This window comes from Dromaius novaehollandiae, chromosome W (assembly GCF_036370855.1).
Source record: "Dromaius novaehollandiae isolate bDroNov1 chromosome W, bDroNov1.hap1, whole genome shotgun sequence".
NCBI classification, from domain to species: domain Eukaryota; kingdom Metazoa; phylum Chordata; class Aves; order Casuariiformes; family Dromaiidae; genus Dromaius; species Dromaius novaehollandiae.
The window spans coordinates 3,914,356-3,932,669 of record NC_088130.1 but is presented as its reverse complement, the minus strand read 5'-3'; the positions used below and the strand labels follow the sequence as shown (position 1 = coordinate 3,932,669).

Here is an 18,314-nt window from a genome sequence, read left to right as displayed (position 1 = left end):
GTGCTCTTTGCAAGAATCTTCAATATATTTGTTTTATGTAACCTTCCTGTGTGCTCAAAATGCTAGTCAGATTTGGATAAACAGAGATGGAAAAGACTGAATTAATGTATATTTTGCCAATCACAGCAAACACTTCTTTGTGTAGTCCAGTTTTATAAGGTGAAACAGATAATCTGCTCCTTTCTTTGGAAGACTTTTCTAAGGTAGTAGAGCAACTACCAATCCAGTTTCTGCTGCTTTTCTTTTTTTAATAAAAGATCAGCCTACACTCTAGCTAGGATTCCTATCTATAGTTAGCTGTACTCTTTTCTCACTGACTGTAAGGTGGAGGAAATTATCAATAGGAAGTTGATACAGGTAGGATGCAAGGGAAACAACTAAGGGGACTGTTATCTCCTGTTATCCACTGAGGCCATCTGTTCTGTTGGGTAACTGTGGTCTGGCACTGATTGATCGGATAATGAATTAAGCCTGGAAGGATAAAAGGAAGTAAGCCACATACCTCGGTGTGGACTCGGACTCATCGTCAGGTGGCCTGCAGACCCAACAACCCACCCATCAGCAGGGACGCCCCTGATGCCGACTGCCAGGGAGAACCTGAATCATCTTGGCACAGCTCGAGCGTGGTAAGAACAATCTGGGGAAAACTACACCGGAGGGGTGGCCCATAAGGACAAGGAAAGGGCGAGAGCGGTCATTGTACCGTGCATCCGTGGCTTAACCATAGAGCTCTGATATGTGTATTCTAGTTTTAGTTCTGTTATATTTCTAGTCCTTTACTATACTTTTCATCTTTGTTATACTTGTAGATTGTCTGGTGTTAATTGTTTAGTGTTGTCCAGTGTCCGTCATATGTGTAGAACTGCTTAGCTCTAATAAATTCTTATACTTGACAAATGATGATCTCTTGAGTTCAGTGCAACTAACCCCAGAATCTGAAAGAATCCCGGACACCCCTCTAGTGGCGCATCACAGCGTGTCAAAGGTCATGCAACCCTAGAGTGCAACAGTAAAATTTTTATAGCCTGCTTCATCACAGCATACGCGTCTAGAGCTTTACAACTTCTTAGATGTGCTGCAAGACTATTGCCTTTATCACAACACAGACTCTGTGATATTTGTGAATATGCAGACGTGTATTCACAACCATGCTCACTGGTCTTGGAGAAACACAGGCCCTAGGGAGCCAGTCACTTGGGAATACACCTGAAAACATTCCTTTAATGTAAGGGTCTGTGGAAAAAAATACAGGAGAGCTGCCTGGCATCCATCTTTGCATATAGTCAAACAGTATGTGCCTTCTCTGGTTTCTCTCTGTCATCTTGTCAAATATGCTATACATGATCATATTAACGGTGATGGTCAGAGCTCCTGTAATGTGTATTTATGCTCTCAGGTTCCCTGCTTTAATCAGGGAATAGTGGGCAGCACATTGTTGGTCTGGAGTCAGGTTGAAAGCAAACTGTAAGGGCCCTGAGAGCATCCTCCCTCCTGGAGGTTTGGCTGCCTGGGCTCAGGGCCAGCTTAGAGAGAGTGCAGCTGAGGGCTGCTCCCTTCCCGCTGGTGATCTTGGAGAGAGTGCTTTCAGACAGGTCTGCTGGGAGGCCTCAGCCAGGGCTGACCCCCCCCCCTCCCCTTCCCCTGGGTGCTGCTGTTAAGCTGAGGATCTACTGCTGGGCATTGCCTGAACTACAGCTCTGGCTGTGTTGCAGCTGTGCCTGTGCCTGGCCATGGGCCCGTTGATCTGGACCCCGACCCATGGACCCGTGGTCCCGGCCTGACCTCAGACCTGCCTCATCACTATGGAGATCACTGGGCTGTGTCTGACCCTGGTTACCCTCACCAGGCCTGATCCTGTCTCTGACTGGCTGACTTGTGTTCCCAGCTTGACCTTGGACCTGCCTCATCACCATTGACTTGTCTGATGATCTGGACTCTTCGTTGAACCTGAACACCATCCCCGGGCCTGCCTTGCTCACCTTGTTCTGGTACTGCGGGACTGGGCCCTGGCTGGCAAAGCTCCTGCCTCTGCCTGCCTTGTTATCATGCTGGGCTCCCAGCTCCCCATCCCTTAGGGAGCAGCTGGCCTTTGCTGCACCCTGACACAAACCAGATGACGAACTCTTCCCTGTCAACCAGCAGGGAATGTTCTTTTGTATGGCTGTGGGTTGTCTGTACAAGCTATATATATTCTCTCATGCGGCAGCCCTTCTCAAAATCGGGTTGCAGCAGCTTTGCCGGGGTTTGTTTGCCATCCACATATGGGGCCACAAAGTTAATATCATAATGTTTAAAGTTTGAAGGTTCTTAGCATAATTGTTACTAAAAGCATTGTTATCCACAAACCAGATAACAAAGCAGTTGTTCCAGAAACAAGTTTTCCTGGTTGCTGTCACAGCTGCTGGCTGGTACACTGAATGCTTTCATGCCCAGCTGGTCAACCACCCTGGGTGCCACCCACACTTTGTTCACAAACAGCGAGGCATAGGTGATAACCAGCTTGCAGGCCCCTGCTGCCAGGGAGCTCATCCAAGAAAAGCTGTCTTTGCTGTGTATCAGCTTAATTTTTATGTCCACACTTTTCAACAAAAGCTTTTCTTGAAAAAATAGGTTGCTGTGGAGGAGGCCCAACAAGCCAACCTTCCTACTCTTGGCCCTCAGGACTGAGCATTCCCTAAACCCCCAATTACAAATGCCATCCAGCATGATGGCTGCCTAGCCGTGTCTTTGTAGAAGAGGTCCATGGGGAAATGTGTGGACAGTGATTTATGGCTGTAATTGAGAAGCAACTCAATGAAGGCACAGTACGGGTAACAGTTGCTGCTCTGGCTTATAAGTCAGTCCTCCAGTGTAACATCCAGCTGGCTGAAAACAGATGCCAATGGGTAATTCACCAGGCCCATGGCATCTCTGGCACCAAGGTCGGACCTGCCAGCTTTCACAATCTTGCAGCAAAAGTACAGCAGTGTGTTGTAATCTTCACCATTCACAGCTATGAAAAAGTGCAAAGGTGTAGACTCTGCAAGGGGGCACCTCAATAAATAGGATTTTCTTGATGCTGGTGTATGTCGGGGCCACTTCAAACAATTCCAGCTTGGATTTGATATGTTCTGAGCAGCTATGAATGAAAACCATCTCTGTTAAAATATATCTCCTTTTCTAGCAGTAGAACAGACTCTCTTTCCCTTGGCTTCCTATTTCTTCTGCATCGTTTGGCACGGCTTGTTTTTCTTTTTTCCTTCTCCTCCTGGCCAGAATGCTGCCTGGCACCATCCATCCATTTTCTTTTAAGGGGCTGGGGTGGGCCTTCCCTCTGGGGGCATGATGTGTCTCTTCTATAGCTTTTTCTTTTAATTTAAATCAGACCTGAGCCCTCCTGCTTTTCCAGTGTTTCCAACTTGTCCAGAATATCTTGGGAGACACGTCCAATCACATCTTTGACAATATCCTGAGAAGCACTTTTAATGCGCCTTTAAATTACTTCCAAACCCCTTTTCAAAAGCAGGCACAGCTTTTCTAAAGCAGCTGTTTAATATACCTCCTACACCAGCCCCATACATCACAGGAATGCCCTGAAAACCAGGGAGACCATTGCCAGCCTGGGCTCCATTATAATTCACGTACGAAGACGGGTCTCCATAATTCTTTACCACTACCATGTTGATATGCTTTCTTAAAATATCAGAACCTTCTGGGGACACAGATGCAACTTCACAATCACCTTCCCAAAGTGAAATGAGATGTGCTTGTTCTGGTCAGTCCTTATTTCAATGCTGATTGTGTTGATGTGATGTTGGTTCACAGGCACATAATGCAGCTTATCTTATGCCACTGTAATGGTCTTGTTTACCTTCATATTACAGCCATCTAATACTTCTTGGGCGCTCCCACTACACTCTAAATTTGTCATAGAACCTTGAAAGTCTAAACTCCCATGTCTCTTCATCATCAGGCTCTAAAGTATCTTTACACAGTAGGTCACCATACTGACTGAATTTCTACTAAACGTATTCAGATTCCTGGGGATTATAGATCTTTCTTAGAGCCAGTTAAAAGGTTCTTACATTTCTGAATATTCTTCTTGAAGAACCTTCAAACTGTTTATAACTTGGTGGAAATCTTCACTATTCCTTCAGCCTGAGAGTATCCTTGGGCAGGTCCATCATTTTGCCTGATCTGAGTTTGAGGGTATTCTTGCTCATAATTGCTGGACTAATGGAGTCAGTCACACAGGCTGCAAATACTGGTGATTGAAGAAAGGTTGATGAAAAACAAAACAAATAAAAACCCCAAGCAAACCCCGGAGGAAGATTTCCAGATGGTTTCCTTATTTGGACTTTGGAAACAGGCAACCTAAATGATCTTTCAATAACATGGACTATAAAGGGAAGGGTTTGGGGGTATACTCTTCAGCTTCTGTACAGTTTTGAATCATCTTCCTATATTTTATCTTCAGATATGTTCACAAGTTCTTTTGTTGCCATATAGGCTGAGGTAAATTTTGTACCTCCCCAATGTAACTGAGGAAGAATGAGTGAGACCTGGCCAAGGTTGGGTTGTGGTCAGCAAAGAGCAGAAGAAGAGGGGTTTGAATGCCACAATCAGGAGATGTGACATGCCTCCTCCAGCCCAGGATGGTTGAGGCCAGCTGGGGTGTGCAAATGCATCCGCCCCCAAGGAGGACTTGGCCTACTGCCCCAGAAAATTCCAGCAGGGACTCAGCCTGGTGACCTGGAAACTATAAAAGGGCAGAGGCCAGGAGCAGCCACAGGATTTGTCTTGCTACACATGCTGAATCAAAGCTGTAGGACATAGTCTCCTTCAGGAACCCCGACAGCTCTCTGAATATCCTTTGGTCCAGCCAGCTGAGCACCCAGGACTGGTATAAGCATGACTGTGTGTGTGTGTGTGCATTTACACGTGTGTCTCTGAGCATTTTCCTCCTGAATTCTGCACGTTTCTCCCCTCTATTTTGATCAGCTACTCTCAATAAAACTAAGTTGGATGTAGCTTGTATCTGACTAGCAACTCCTTTGGGTAACAATTTGACCCTCTGGCTTTTCAGGATTTTACCAAAGGAATTTCATACAGATAAGGCATTGCTCAAACCAGTGAGAACTCTTCCCTATGCATCCCTTGACTCTACTAATACATTTACCTGTAGCTTACTACAGCTGCAGTACTTGAGCAGTTTTTAGTTATAGCCCTTTGGCTTCCCAATGGATTACAAGCATGAGTCAGGAATCTCAGAAATTCTCAATTGTTTTATTCTTGCATGGAGGAGGAGCTCCACAATGCCTAAGACTTGTAAGCAGCCTTTCATTCTTTAAGAGTTCTTAAATTCATTAATAAAAAGTCTTCTTACTATCCTTACCTGCATCATCAAGTGCTGGCATCTATGTGATGTGTTTTCTTTACGTGCATTCACAAGTCACATTCTTCTTTCTTTCAGAATCCCTGATCTGATTCCAAGAATTCAGTGATTGAGAGCAAGGGGGAGGGAGGAGTGCACTTTTCCTGGTTTTGGGGACTATGCATGAAGGCAAGGTGAGTGCCTCAGGGAGCACTGTATGTGCACTGTGAGGGTAAAAAATTCTTCTGCTACTGATTGCCACAGTGTGAATGTTTGCATAGATCACACAGCCCCAAGAAAATCAGATACAAGTAAGTAATCCCTCTTCTGAAAGTCTGTTGAATTTTGTGTTAATGAATCCTTTCAGGAAGGTTGAAAGGGGACCAAAGTTTGGAATAGGTGCTTAAAATGAATATCAACTTGTCAGGGCCCTGAGTGTACCAATAGGCCTTAATGGCCCTGACCAGCCTCACCTGGAGCCTCCACCCACACCATCTGCCCATGGGCCCAGGAGCCCCATTTAAGCTCAGGCTTGGGCCACACATCCTTGCCTGAGCTATGTTGTAGGAGTACTGGGCTCTAGATGTGCCTGTGCCATAGATCCTGACCTGTGGACTGACTTGCCAGCTTGACCTCAGACCTGTCTTGTCATTATGGACCTGCCTGACAATCACTGGATTGTGGCTGACCCTGGTTACTGTCACCAGATCTGATCCTGACCTGTGGATTGACTTTCTGGCTTGACCTTGGGTCTGCCTCATTGTCTCAAACTTGCCTGATGACCTGGACTCTTGGTTGACCCTGGCTGCCATCCCTGGGCCTGTCCTACTTGCCTTGCTTGGGTACTGTAGGGCTGGGGCCTGGCTGGCCAGGTCCCTGCCCTGCTGGCCTTGGTATCATGCTGGGCTCCCCCTCCCTTAGGCAACAGCTGGCCCTTACTGCTCTGTGATGCAACTATTAAGTGTTAGAGCAAAGAAAAGTTAATTCAATCTGTGGAAGATACTGAATGGGGGGAGGGGGGGAGTAGTGGTTGACATAATGAAAAACATGTCTTAAAAAAAATCATCCTAACTATATGGAGATAAAGGCTATAAATGAAAAATTAAGGAACAAACTTGAGAGAGTACTTGCTTAAAATGTTTCTGAACCTAGCTCCATTACTTCCAGTTTCAATAATAAAAATAAAGAACTGATTAATACAATAGGAACCATTCTGGTATCTTAATCATCAGTACTGTGTGAATGTCTGGAAAAATGCTAACTGCAATTGATTAAAAAGAAAATAATTTCTACTTACAAAAAGAACAAAGTATTTAAAAGGTAAATGATGCTCATAATTATCCCCCTTTTAAAGATGGCAGTGAAAACAGATGTGTAACTTGTTTGCTTACATGGTTAAGCACGCAAGTAAAAAACAACATAAGAGAATTCCCCTCCTCCATTTTTTTCTTCCAGTTCACTTTGAGGTAGAATATTTCTTGTGCACAAAAATGAATCTGACTTGCGTTGCCAACAGGATGAACAAGAAAAGTATATATATTAGGTAAATCAGCCCCCTCCCTCAATTCTTGCAGCTTCACTAATACTAACAAAAGAAAGGAAGGCATATAAGGTGGGAACAAGCTCATCTAATTTTAGACATCTAAAACTTAGACATATAATCTGAGTAAGACTCCCTTTAAAGGCAATGTAAAGATGTGAGTACCTTCTAAGGTTAATTCTTCCCACCTATTTCAGGATGAGCTGAATCACTGTCTCTTTATTGACCAAAAAGAAACTATGGTGACTAGCTCAGATTTAAGACATCTGATTTTGAGAGACCTAAATTAGAGAGGATCAATTCAACTCTTATTGTTGTCTTCTAATAAAAATGGTGCAAAACCAATTTTTGATTATAGATCAAGTACAAATAAGTGATATAAAGTTTATTCTCTTAAAACCTTGATACTGAAACTAAGTCAATAGGGTTTTATACTTGAGCTGTTTGGAGAAGTGGGACATAATCTAGTCTCTTATATTCTTAAAAAGAACAATGAGATGCTTTACAGCATTTACAGGTATTTATTCAAGATGGGTGCTGCTAAAGCTCTTCTGTATTAAAAGGTTCTCATGTTATAGAGGTCTCAGCAGCAGCTAGCTGAGGATGAAAAGAAACTATGTCCTATTGTTAGTACACTGTAATAGGAAGACTACAAAAAGCATTGGTCCGTTGCTCAGCAGAGGGGGAAAATGATCAACAGATTATGCCAAGAAAGCCAAAATATTAAATACTGTTTTTGTATCAATATTCACCAAAATTATTGACTAGCACCAACAATGAGAGAATAAGATCTCAGCTGACAATAAGGAAAGATGAATAAAAGAATACTTAGACTTTCTATATTTTCGAATTACCTTGTTTGATGAATTTCATTATAGGTTACTTGAACTGGCTGACACAGTCATAGAACAATAAAATGCTGGTGAACTATAAGTATGATTCTGAGGTCCTAATTCCAAAACGTCAGTCTCAATTTTATAGAAGTGTTTATAAGCATATATGTGGATGTCACATGCTTTGTTTTTGTTCTCTAAGGAATTAATGTTCAATAAAGCTTACTGTTTAAACCTTTGTTTTGTATTTATATACATGTGAAAATATCTTTTTTTCCCCCTAAGTTAATTTATTTCATCTCTCTGCCTTCCCTACCTAAATGCTTTATATGATTCAAAAACCGCATTGCCTACAGTTTCTCTGGAACAAATAAGTAGGTCCAGTCTATCAATGAATATTGTAGTCAACTTTTCTTTTAAGTGCCACCATAGGAAGTTATTTAAGGACAAATCCATGCATACAGTTCCTCTTGGTAAGATGCATCAAAGGCCAGTTGTCCCTATGGCATAATCTGTTGTATTGTTCACAGAATGACTGGGGTTGGAAGGGACCTTTGGAGATCATCTGTTCCAACCTCCCTGCTCAAAGCAGGGTCAGCAAGAGCAGGTTGCCCAGAACCATGTCCAGTTGGGTTTTCCATATCTCCATGGATGGAGACGCCACAACCTCTCTGGACAACCTGTTCCAGTGTTTGATCGCCCTTACAGTAAACAAGTTTTTTCTTATGTTTAAATGAAATTTATTGTATTACAATTTGTGACCATTACCTATTGTCCTGTCACTGGATACCACTTAGAGGAGTCTGGCTGTTTTTTTTAACACCCCCCCCCCATCACATGTTTATACATATAGACATCAGGTATGTATGCAGGTACACATTATGAACATTTGTAGTCCAAGATACCTAATTGCTTGGCACATCACACAAATTCCCACTGCTCAGCACACACATCACCTGCACCCAGCTTCAGCCTCACAAAAACAACCTCCAGCTCCCTCCACCCAGCAGCACCCAGACTGCCGCAGTCTCCCTCATCTCCAACTAAGGGCCAACCACCTTCCGCCCACCCAGCCTCCCTCATATATGAAGCAGCCTAGGACTTAGCTGTGCTCACACTGCAAGTCAGAGCTCATCCTCTGTGTTCAGCTGCAGATCTCTGCAGAGACTCCAGCTGTGATGCTCCTTCAACCACCAGACTATGCTTCAGCACCCTCTATGCTGCTTTACTATGCTGTTGTAAAGAAGCGAACCCGACAATAGAAAAGATGTTAATGAAGCCTTTGTTCACTGTTAGAGCATGAAATAGTTAAATGCAGTGCAAGGTTTTCTGTTAGATTATCTGGGTGATTCTAATTGTACAAATGACCATTAAAAATATTTTAACAGAAAAAAAGAAAGAATAGTTCAAATATTTTAAAGTATTAATAATTTAAATATAATTATTTTCTTTATAACCTTTCCCTTACTTCTGCTATACTCAGATATTTTCTTAATAAAGAAAACTTCTGTCTGAACCTTTCACAATAATAAATGGTATGAAAGGTGCATTAAATGTCCGGGGGGGGGGGGAGGCTGTTATTGTTAATGTTATTAAAGTATGATTATGTTATCTTCAAGATGAAACAAGAAAAGTTCACTCTACAGGAAAAGAAAATCAGAGAGAAAATAAAATTTTGGTTTCTAACACTAGCTTTGTTTGCAGCCTGGCTGCTGGAGAAACACGGGCTTGGCAAATGATCTCATCCATCACTCAAAACTTGGCTAGCTTTTATCAATGGCAGGCTGTTTAAACTTTGTTTTTAACTACATTTCTGGTTACTAGTTCACAGGGATGTTGGAAAAAGTAAATCTTCTTACATACGTGCCAAATATTATTTTTAACAGTCATTAGTCTGTGTTAGGTGGACCAAGACTTTATCTCAACTTTGTGAGCCAACTAAACCTGTGTCAGAACTGGACAGTGTTTTTAGCAGATCAACTAAATATATTCCAGACTAAGATGCGTTGTCTAATACCATTCATTGGCATCTATGAATCCATATCCCAGATGTCTTTAATCCTGAAATTTTGATTCAGATCTCCTGCATATCTGGCCCCTTCCTCTAACACTATACATGATCCCCTCTGAAAGTCTTAGAAGCTATAATCTGTGAGCTTCTCAGTTAATCCTTTCATGGATGGCACAGCAGATGAGAAAGTAACTTAGGCGTAACAATGGATTTCTTATCCATAATTATTGTGTTATTAAAGTTACAGGTCCTTGAAAAATATCAGAAGCCCTTTGAGCCACACTTCCCTAGTCAGACCTCAGCCCTTCTGTGAATCAAAGATTTGTCAATATTTCCATTAAGTAGAGTCCCTCCTGTCTTCTTTCTTTCTTCTCAAGTAGACCTTATTGAATCCAGCCATTGTCTAAGCCTTCTTGTTCAAAGAAGCACTTCTCTTTTGTGTTCAACTAGAAGGTTTATAAGCTCTTAAGTTATGTCCTTGCATGCTCCTGTGTATATAAAGCCATGTTCCAAGGAGAGCCAGAAGGTGAGGGACGGTCATAATTTATAGCCCTGGGTGGTATCTTGATGAATCTCTATGACATTTACGTGAAGTGTCCAGCACCTTTCTTGGGCAGGTCTGTCACCAGAAATACAATTTAATACGCCTAGAGCACAATTAGACTGTATAGCACAAAAGAGACTTCATAGAGAGATGTGGTCATATCAAACTATCATAACTGTTTTGTCAGACTCATACACTTATTAGGATAAACATAAAAGGAGAGACATAAGGAGGAAGAAAACTAAAGTAGCAAAGGAAAATTCCATAGTAAGAAAGAGGTGATAACAGGTGGATAATGATGCTTAGTGTTTCCCATTGAATAGCAACACCTCACCTAAGCAATATCCAAAAGGGTGGCCACCAGTAAACAGCCAAATACATTTCTCTGCAAAATCTTACATAGCTGTCATTACAACCCATAACTTTACAAGGAATCTCAAGAATTCTACCATCAATCTTTTAAAGAAAATATTCATTTTGCAGTAGCCCACCTGGAATTTTGTAATATATCAACTTAAAATACAATTTTACCTAAGAACTACTAATGCTTGTGCTGTACCCATATAAACAGCAGACTCCTTTATCCTATTTGTTGATCTAGACACTTTTGAAGAAGTGAAGATCCAGGAATTGGAATAAAAAGCCCAAAAAGAAGTCAACATTGTTGCACTACTGGAGCACTCAAGTAGGGTAAGAGCATTTCCCCTCTCTCTGGTAAATCAGGAGTTTATAAGCTCAGAAAAGGGAACTGAAGGGGTAGCACAGAAGGGTTGAGGTTGGAAGGGACCTCTGGAGATCATCTAGTCTGACCCCCCTGCTCAAGCAGGGTCACCTAGAGCACGTTGCCCAGGACCCTGGCCAGACAGCTTCTGAATATCTCCAAGGATGGAGACTCCACAACCTCTCTGGGCAACCTGGTCCAGTGCTCTGTCACCCTCACAGTAAAGAAGCTTTTCCCCATATTCAGACAGAAATGCCTGTGTTTCAGTTTGTGCCCGTTGCCTCTCATCTTGTCCCTAGGCACCACTGAAGAGTCTGGCCACATCCTCTTTGCACCCTCCGTTCAGATATTAATACACCTTGATAAGATCCCCCTTCAGTCTTCTCTTCTCCAGGCTGAACAGGCCCAGCTCTCTCAACCTCTCCTCATAGGAGAGATGCTCCAGTCCCTTAATCATCTTAGTGGCCCTTCACTGGACTTGCTCCAGTAGCTCCATGTCTCTCTTGTACTGGGGAGCCCAGAACTGGACACAGCACTCCAGGTGTGGCCTCACCAGGGCTGAGGAGAGGGGGAGGATCACCTCCCTCCACCTGCTGGCAACAGTCTGCCTAATCCAGCCCAGGATGCCATTGGCCTTCTTGGCCACAAGGGCATGTTGCTGGCCCATGGTCAACTTGGTGTCCACCAGGACCCCTAGGTCCTTCTCTGCAGAGCTGCTTTCCAGCAGGTCAGCCCCCAGCCTGTACTGGTGCATGGGGTTATTCCTCCCCAGGTGAAGGACTTGGCACTTCCCTTTGTTGAACTGCATGAGGTTCCTCTCTGCCCACCTTTCCAGCCTGTCTAGGTCCCTCTGGATGGCAGCACAGCCCTCTGGTGTCTCAGCCACTCCTCCCAGTTTTGTATCATTTGCAAACTTGCTGAGGGTGCATTCGGTCCCATCATCCAGGTCATTGATGAAGAAGTTAAATAATACTGGACTCAGTATTGATCCCTGGGATACCCCACTAAAAAAAGGGTAAAGAAGGATGATGATGTTTTAAATATTATCCAGTAATTGCTTGTGTAATTATCTTTAAGAAGAAGAAACAGATTCCTTTACAGTTGTAATAAAAACAGAAAGAAATTGTAATAAAAAAGGAAGAAATTTCATTTATTTCTGTCACTGTCTCAAGGAAAATAGTTATGTAAATTAGATGATACCTGTTACCAGAATAAAAGGAAGGCCATGTAGCATTGCTGTAATTCAGCATTGCTGTAATGAACATCATTCAGTTCATGCTAAAACATTTCAGAATAGTCCAGATATGGATTTTGCACTATTTTGTTTATCTAAAGTCTGCAAATCTTAGTTCATGGGAATTCTGTCACCACAGTTAGGTAACTGGGATTTTTTCAATTATTTATCTGATCTATTAAAAGCACCTCTGGAATACCTACCTGTGTAATATTTAATGACTCTATAAATACTTGAGATATTGTTCCCATTGTCAGGGAGCAGTGAGAACCAGCTGCTTCCTAAGGGATAGAGAGCCAGGAGTAAAGAGTGATAACAAGTCAGGCAGTGGCCTTACCAGAACAGGCCCAGTCCCAGAGCTCCCGAGCAAGTCAAGTAGGACAGGTCTGGTGATGGTAGCCAGGTTCAGCCAAGATTCCAGCTCGACACACAAGTCCATGGTTATAAGGCAGGTCTGAGGTCAAGTCTGAAATACCAGCAGAGGCCTAACCAGCCAGTCAGGGACAGAATCAGGTCTGGTGACAGTAACCAGGGTCAGACACAGCCCAGTGATCACAAGGCAAGTCTGTAGTGATGAGACAGGTCTGAGGTCAGGCCAAGAAGCCAGTCTGTGGGTCAGGATCAACAGGGCCCACGGCCAGGCACAGGCATGGCTGCAATGCAGCTGGAGCTCAGGCAAATCCCAGAGTCCCAGCAGTAGATCCTCAGCTTAACAGCAGCTCCCAGGGGAAAGGGGGGGGGGGGTGTCAGCCCTGGCTGAGGCCTCCCAGCAGAGCTGTCTGGGAGCCTCTCCCCATGGTCACCAGAGGGAAGGGGGCAGCCCTCAACTGCACTCTCCTCCACATGGGGCCTGAGCCCAGACAAACCTCCAGGAAGGGAAGATGCTCTCAGGGACCTTACACCCATTTACAGGGGTGGGTGTGGGTGTGGGTGTGGGTGTGGGTGTGGGTGTGGGTGTGGGTGTGGGTGTGGGTGTGGGTGTGGGTGTGGGTGTGGGTGTGGGTGGCTAGTCACCTTAAAGAAAGCTGCTGCAAAGAAAACTAGAAAAAAAACTCAGTAAAGACTCTCCCCTCTTTCCCTTGGAGGAGCTTTTAAGCTGAGGCACTCACCCTGGGCCCTTGCCTGATCAGCAGTTTCAGCTGTGTCACAGCCACACCCAGCCCAGGCCATATACCTTATCGATCCTGACCTGCTGACTTGACTCCCTGATTTGGTTTTGGACTCATGTGTCATTACCCATGAGCTTGCCTAGCAATCTGGACTCTCAGCCAAACTTGGCTACCATCCCCAGGCCTGCCCTGTTTGCCTCACATGGGTACTGTGGGACTGGGCCCTTGCTGGCAAGGCCACTGCCTCTGCCTGCCTTGTTATCATGCTGGGCTCCCAGCTCCCCATCCCTTAAGGAGCAGCTGGCCTTTGCTGCACCCTGATATTTCCCTTTTAACATTCTTGATTCCCATAGGGCTTTTTTGTCTTTCAGCTGAATAACATTTTGATTCTATGCTCCTACTCTATTTCATCATGATATACTATAAGGTATATGTTATGCAATGAATCTTACTTTAGGCAAGATGGCCATGGAAACACAGTTTAGCCTCATCTCATGTTTATCTCATCCTCATTGGTGTTTCAAAACATCTTTCGTCAAAGGTCTGCAGACCTAGAATGAAAAGTCATTATAGTTAAATAGTTTCTAACTATTTACATTATTTTCTCTGCAGTATGTTGTAGAAGAGCCAAACAACAGATAATGTATTAGCAAAGTTTCTTATTTGTCAGTTAACACTCGCAGTTTCAAAGGTACAAAATGGTCTCATTGTTATTATTGGTAACATGCAGAATGTGAATCATATGAAACAAATGTCATCTGTTACAAATCAAAAGCTGAAGACTATGCAAGAAGACCTCACTTTCAAATCAAAAGAAATGCATAAATCTCACTTGTCACATTCTTAGCAGTGATTGATGATGAGCAATGAATTTTCAAATTCATTCCTTTACTCCTTTAAAAAATATTGACCTGAGTTGTTACACTCATAACAAAGTACAAGGTCAGTGATTTTGAACACTCTATGGCAAGTTGGTGACTTTCTGAAGCTCTTGCAAATATCAATTTATTTATATTCCATAAGTATTGCCCTATTATCAATACTTGATTTTCTTGCTTGCATGGATTTATGTTGTACAAATATATTTTAATACAGGGGTACAGTGTTCCCTTAGCTAGAAGTTTGATTTTGATTTTATTAATATTCACTTCAAAATATCAGTTCTTCTCAATTTTAAAATAATATTTAATAAACAGCAGTAGAGAATTGTGCAGTTAATTAATCATATATTATTTGTAAACGTAGCTCTTAGCATCACTTGCACTTACATATAGCTTGTGCTTTTCTAAAGGGACATGTACCAAGGAGACTTACAGGCAGCTATGGTGTGAATAGCCCACAAGATCAAATTCTCAGCTTTTGGTTATATAAAATGAATATTCATGTTGACTTAATTTTGGGAATACTCAAATGCTTAAAGTTTAGCATAAGAGTTTGCAGGATCTTGCCTATATTCTCTAAAAACAGACAAGATATTTTTTCTTTCATTTCCATAAGTATCTATTTAGTTCTTTATTTGCACTGTTTGTGGTGAAATTGTTCTCATAATTCTAAACTTTTGGCAATATCATTATTGATTCAGCAAGCCTTTCCTTGTTTGACAAAGGAAGGGGCAGGAATGCAGAAGCATAAATCATTTTGCTAGAAGGCATGCTGTACTTGATAGTAATTTTCAAAATAGAAACCTGTGTCATGACTACAAAGTTGTTATATGTAAATAAGCAGTTGCTATGCACAAAATCACAGAAATTAACTGTTTTGTTGTGCATTTGAACATGTTCTGTACACTTATCTGTTTGTAAAAGTATACTTTGCAGTCATAGCCTACATACTTATTTCAAAAAAGGGCCATAGATTAAAGGTCCAAATATGAACATTTTTTTCTTTTGTATGAGCATCAATTTTAATTTAGTGTATTTCTTATTATTTTATAAAATAATAACACTCTAGAAGCACAAAGTGCTAGAGAGACATTATTGAAAGACAGTTCTTTCTTGGCAAGGAGAGAGGAGAAGGTTACACTCTATTATTTTCAACAGATAATTTAAATGATTCATAAATAAACTTCCTAAAACTGGGAATCACAGTAAAGGTATTATAATAAACATACTTCAGATTCTTTAAAAAATGTAACGATTGTGCAATATCCTCAGTTGGAGTGATTCCTAACCCTTAAATTATAGTGTGGTCATCTTCAGAATTCTTTTATTGTGATTAAAATCTAGATTTCTATATTTTCTTGAATTAAAGATGTAAAGGTCCATCAGCAGAAGGCGTAAAAACAAAAGAAAAGGAAACTAGAGAGGGTAAACAAAAGTGCTGATGGCATAGTTTCCCAAAAACATTTTGCTGGGTCAGAGCAGTTTGATCTCAGACTTTGATACTATGTACACATTGCCTGCTAGATTCTGCACCTTCATGGCATATCAGAAGCAACTGGGCTGCATCCTCTTCCTGTCTCTTCCCCTAGAGAAGTTTTTAGGCTTTCTTTTTAGTTTGCTTTCCCTCCCCCCCAGTCGAGGCTGTTGTTGGACGAGGATAAAATCCACCCTCTCTAGTTTCTTCTCTTATCTCTAGAAAGAATGACAGGATAGTAATACCCCATAGCTGTCTCACCATAGCTTTTACCAGCATATGGATAGAACAGTCCAGGAATCCTTTCCTATCATTTTGGCATTTATATAGTTATTATTCTTTGCATATAAAATAAATCCCAGTTAATCAACTATATGTTATTTTAAAATAACAAAATTATTATTAAAATAACAATATTTAAAGCAAAAATGTTTTCAGAAGGTATAAACTTTTAAGAAAATCTGAAGTCGCTTTTGCAGATATTTCAACTGATGGGTTTCAGTTTTTTAAATCTTAAAAAATTTAAAATTATTTATTGCTTTTAATGCTAAGGTCTAATTCATCAAGATTCTTAAGCATTTGTCTATCTTTAAGCTGCAATGCTGTAGCACCAAAAGAAGTAGATCAGAGCAGTGGTATATTCAGTGCTGTTCTAGGATCTGACATAAGCAAATACAAAGCAAGATTATGGACAGTTATGAAATAACCTAGAGACAAGGAAAGTGAATTCTTAAGCCCTACATGATGGAAGAGAGCACAAACACTAAATCACTTTTATATAATACATTTCTAAACCTTGTATTTTTAAAGCTTTCTTATTACAAATGTGGAAATTTTTAGTATCCTGTCGCGGCCCGAAAGGAGTCGTTCAGGACGACCTCCCTCCCCTTGGGGCCAAACGACCAAGTTCGTGATGCCCTTGGACTGAATTAAGGTGAAACGACACCAGCCAACCAGTTTTAAGATTTATTAACACAAAGATAAGGCATGTGGTCAAATAGGATAATTCAATGGCGAATACTGCAACTAGCTAGACAAAACAGATCTTACCAACATTCAACAAAAGAGAGGGGGAAAGAGAGAGAGAGAGAGAGAGAGAGAGAGAGAGAAAGATATCACCACCCGTGGATCCAGCGGCGTCCTGTTGGTCCTCTTCCTTTGGGAGTCTCGGCAGTGGGGGGGGGGGCTCCCGTCTGGTGGTAGGTGGGTCCTCTTCACCGTGGGTGTAAGTTTTGGTGGTGCGCGTGCAGTAATTACAACTCGAGTTGGGTCCGACCCTAGGTTAGCTCAGAATGACACGCGTGCAGTGGTTACAGCTCGAGTTGGGTACCTCCAAAGAGGGACCCTGAACAAAGAGATCCCTGGGCAATTATAGCTTTTTCAAATTAAGTTTCCCACCCCCACGTGGTAGTTCAGACCAATAGTAATTTTTGAGTCTGGGGTCTCCTGCTCCTTATTGGATCTCATCGTTGTTCCTAGGCAGGCTGTTTCTTTTCTCCCTTATCTTTTCTGTTGCAGTTTCTGCCGACAGGTGTGTCTTCCATCCTATAGGTGTGTCTTCCTTCCTCGGGTCCCACCATCATCTCTCAAGGTCTTGACAAAGAGGTGGTAACTCCAGCAATTAGCACTGTTTCAGCAGTGCACAGGAATGCAAATTGCTGGTAACTCCCTTATCGTTCCCGCCTGCACCAACTCTGGGGCCCTTTCTCACCAAACTAGGGAGTGCGGCCTAAGGCTTCAGCAAATTTAGCCACTCATGCCAAGCAAGTTTTATAGAAGTTGTGCTAAAAACGGATCCCAAAGTCTCTGCCCGACTGTGGTCTCGTTCAGTGCAGGCTCGGTGTGTTCCGGGTGGTCGCAGGGAGACCATCTTGGGGGTCGCAGCAGCCCAGTCCTGTTTCCGCCAGGGACAGATGGCTTGTTCGGGGTTATGGCCTGCCTGCACCCCATGCACCAAGAAATGTTTAAGGCAAAAAATTCATTCATCTGTCCGCCACATATCCATATGAAAATGCATTCATTTTTTGTAAATGCAGAACCTTTTCAGTCCTACTTTATGGAAACGGGTTCCTCAGGATAATTACATATTGTACACAAAATTATTTACTTACCTTGTTTTTGAGATTACTAAAGGAATCACCAAAATACCCTATAATAAGTCAAAGATGTTAAAGCAATTTCAGTCTCAAAAAATGAATATGTGGCATAGATACACAACTTGAGAAGGGGGTGTGCAGGTGCTTGCATGACCCACCCTCAGCAAATGGCCTAGATAACAATTGTTAAGATAAGAATGTGACTGTACAAAGTATGTGTGCATGTATGTCTGTGTTGAGTGAATACACAAACTGTCTGGAGGGCATTGTAAGGAACCTGAGCACATCCCCCACTCCACTTTGCTCCTGGAGGTTTGCCTGGGCTCAGGCCCCACATAAAGAGAGTGCAGCTGAGGGCTGCCCCCTTCCCTCTGGTGACCATGGGGAGAGGCTCTGGGCCCTGGCTGGTGAGGCCCCTGCCTCTGCCTGCCTTGTTATCATGCTGGGCTCCCAGCTCCCCATCCCTTAGGGAGCAGCTGCTCCTCATTGCTCCCTGACAGGCATTTTCTCAAGACTGA

General features: G+C 42.5%; 1 long non-coding RNA gene across 1 annotated transcript; it reads right to left on the bottom strand.

The window, feature by feature from the left end:
• Nucleotides 1-4,706: 4,706 nt before the first annotated feature.
• Nucleotides 4,707-17,940, bottom strand: LOC135324259 (uncharacterized). The gene is made up of 3 exons (XR_010385624.1): nucleotides 16,823-17,940; nucleotides 13,798-13,896; nucleotides 4,707-12,006 (listed from the first exon to the last, which is right to left on the bottom strand). It is a non-coding gene; the product is annotated as an uncharacterized LOC135324259 (long non-coding RNA).
• Between the last annotated feature and the right edge of the window lie 374 nt (nucleotides 17,941-18,314).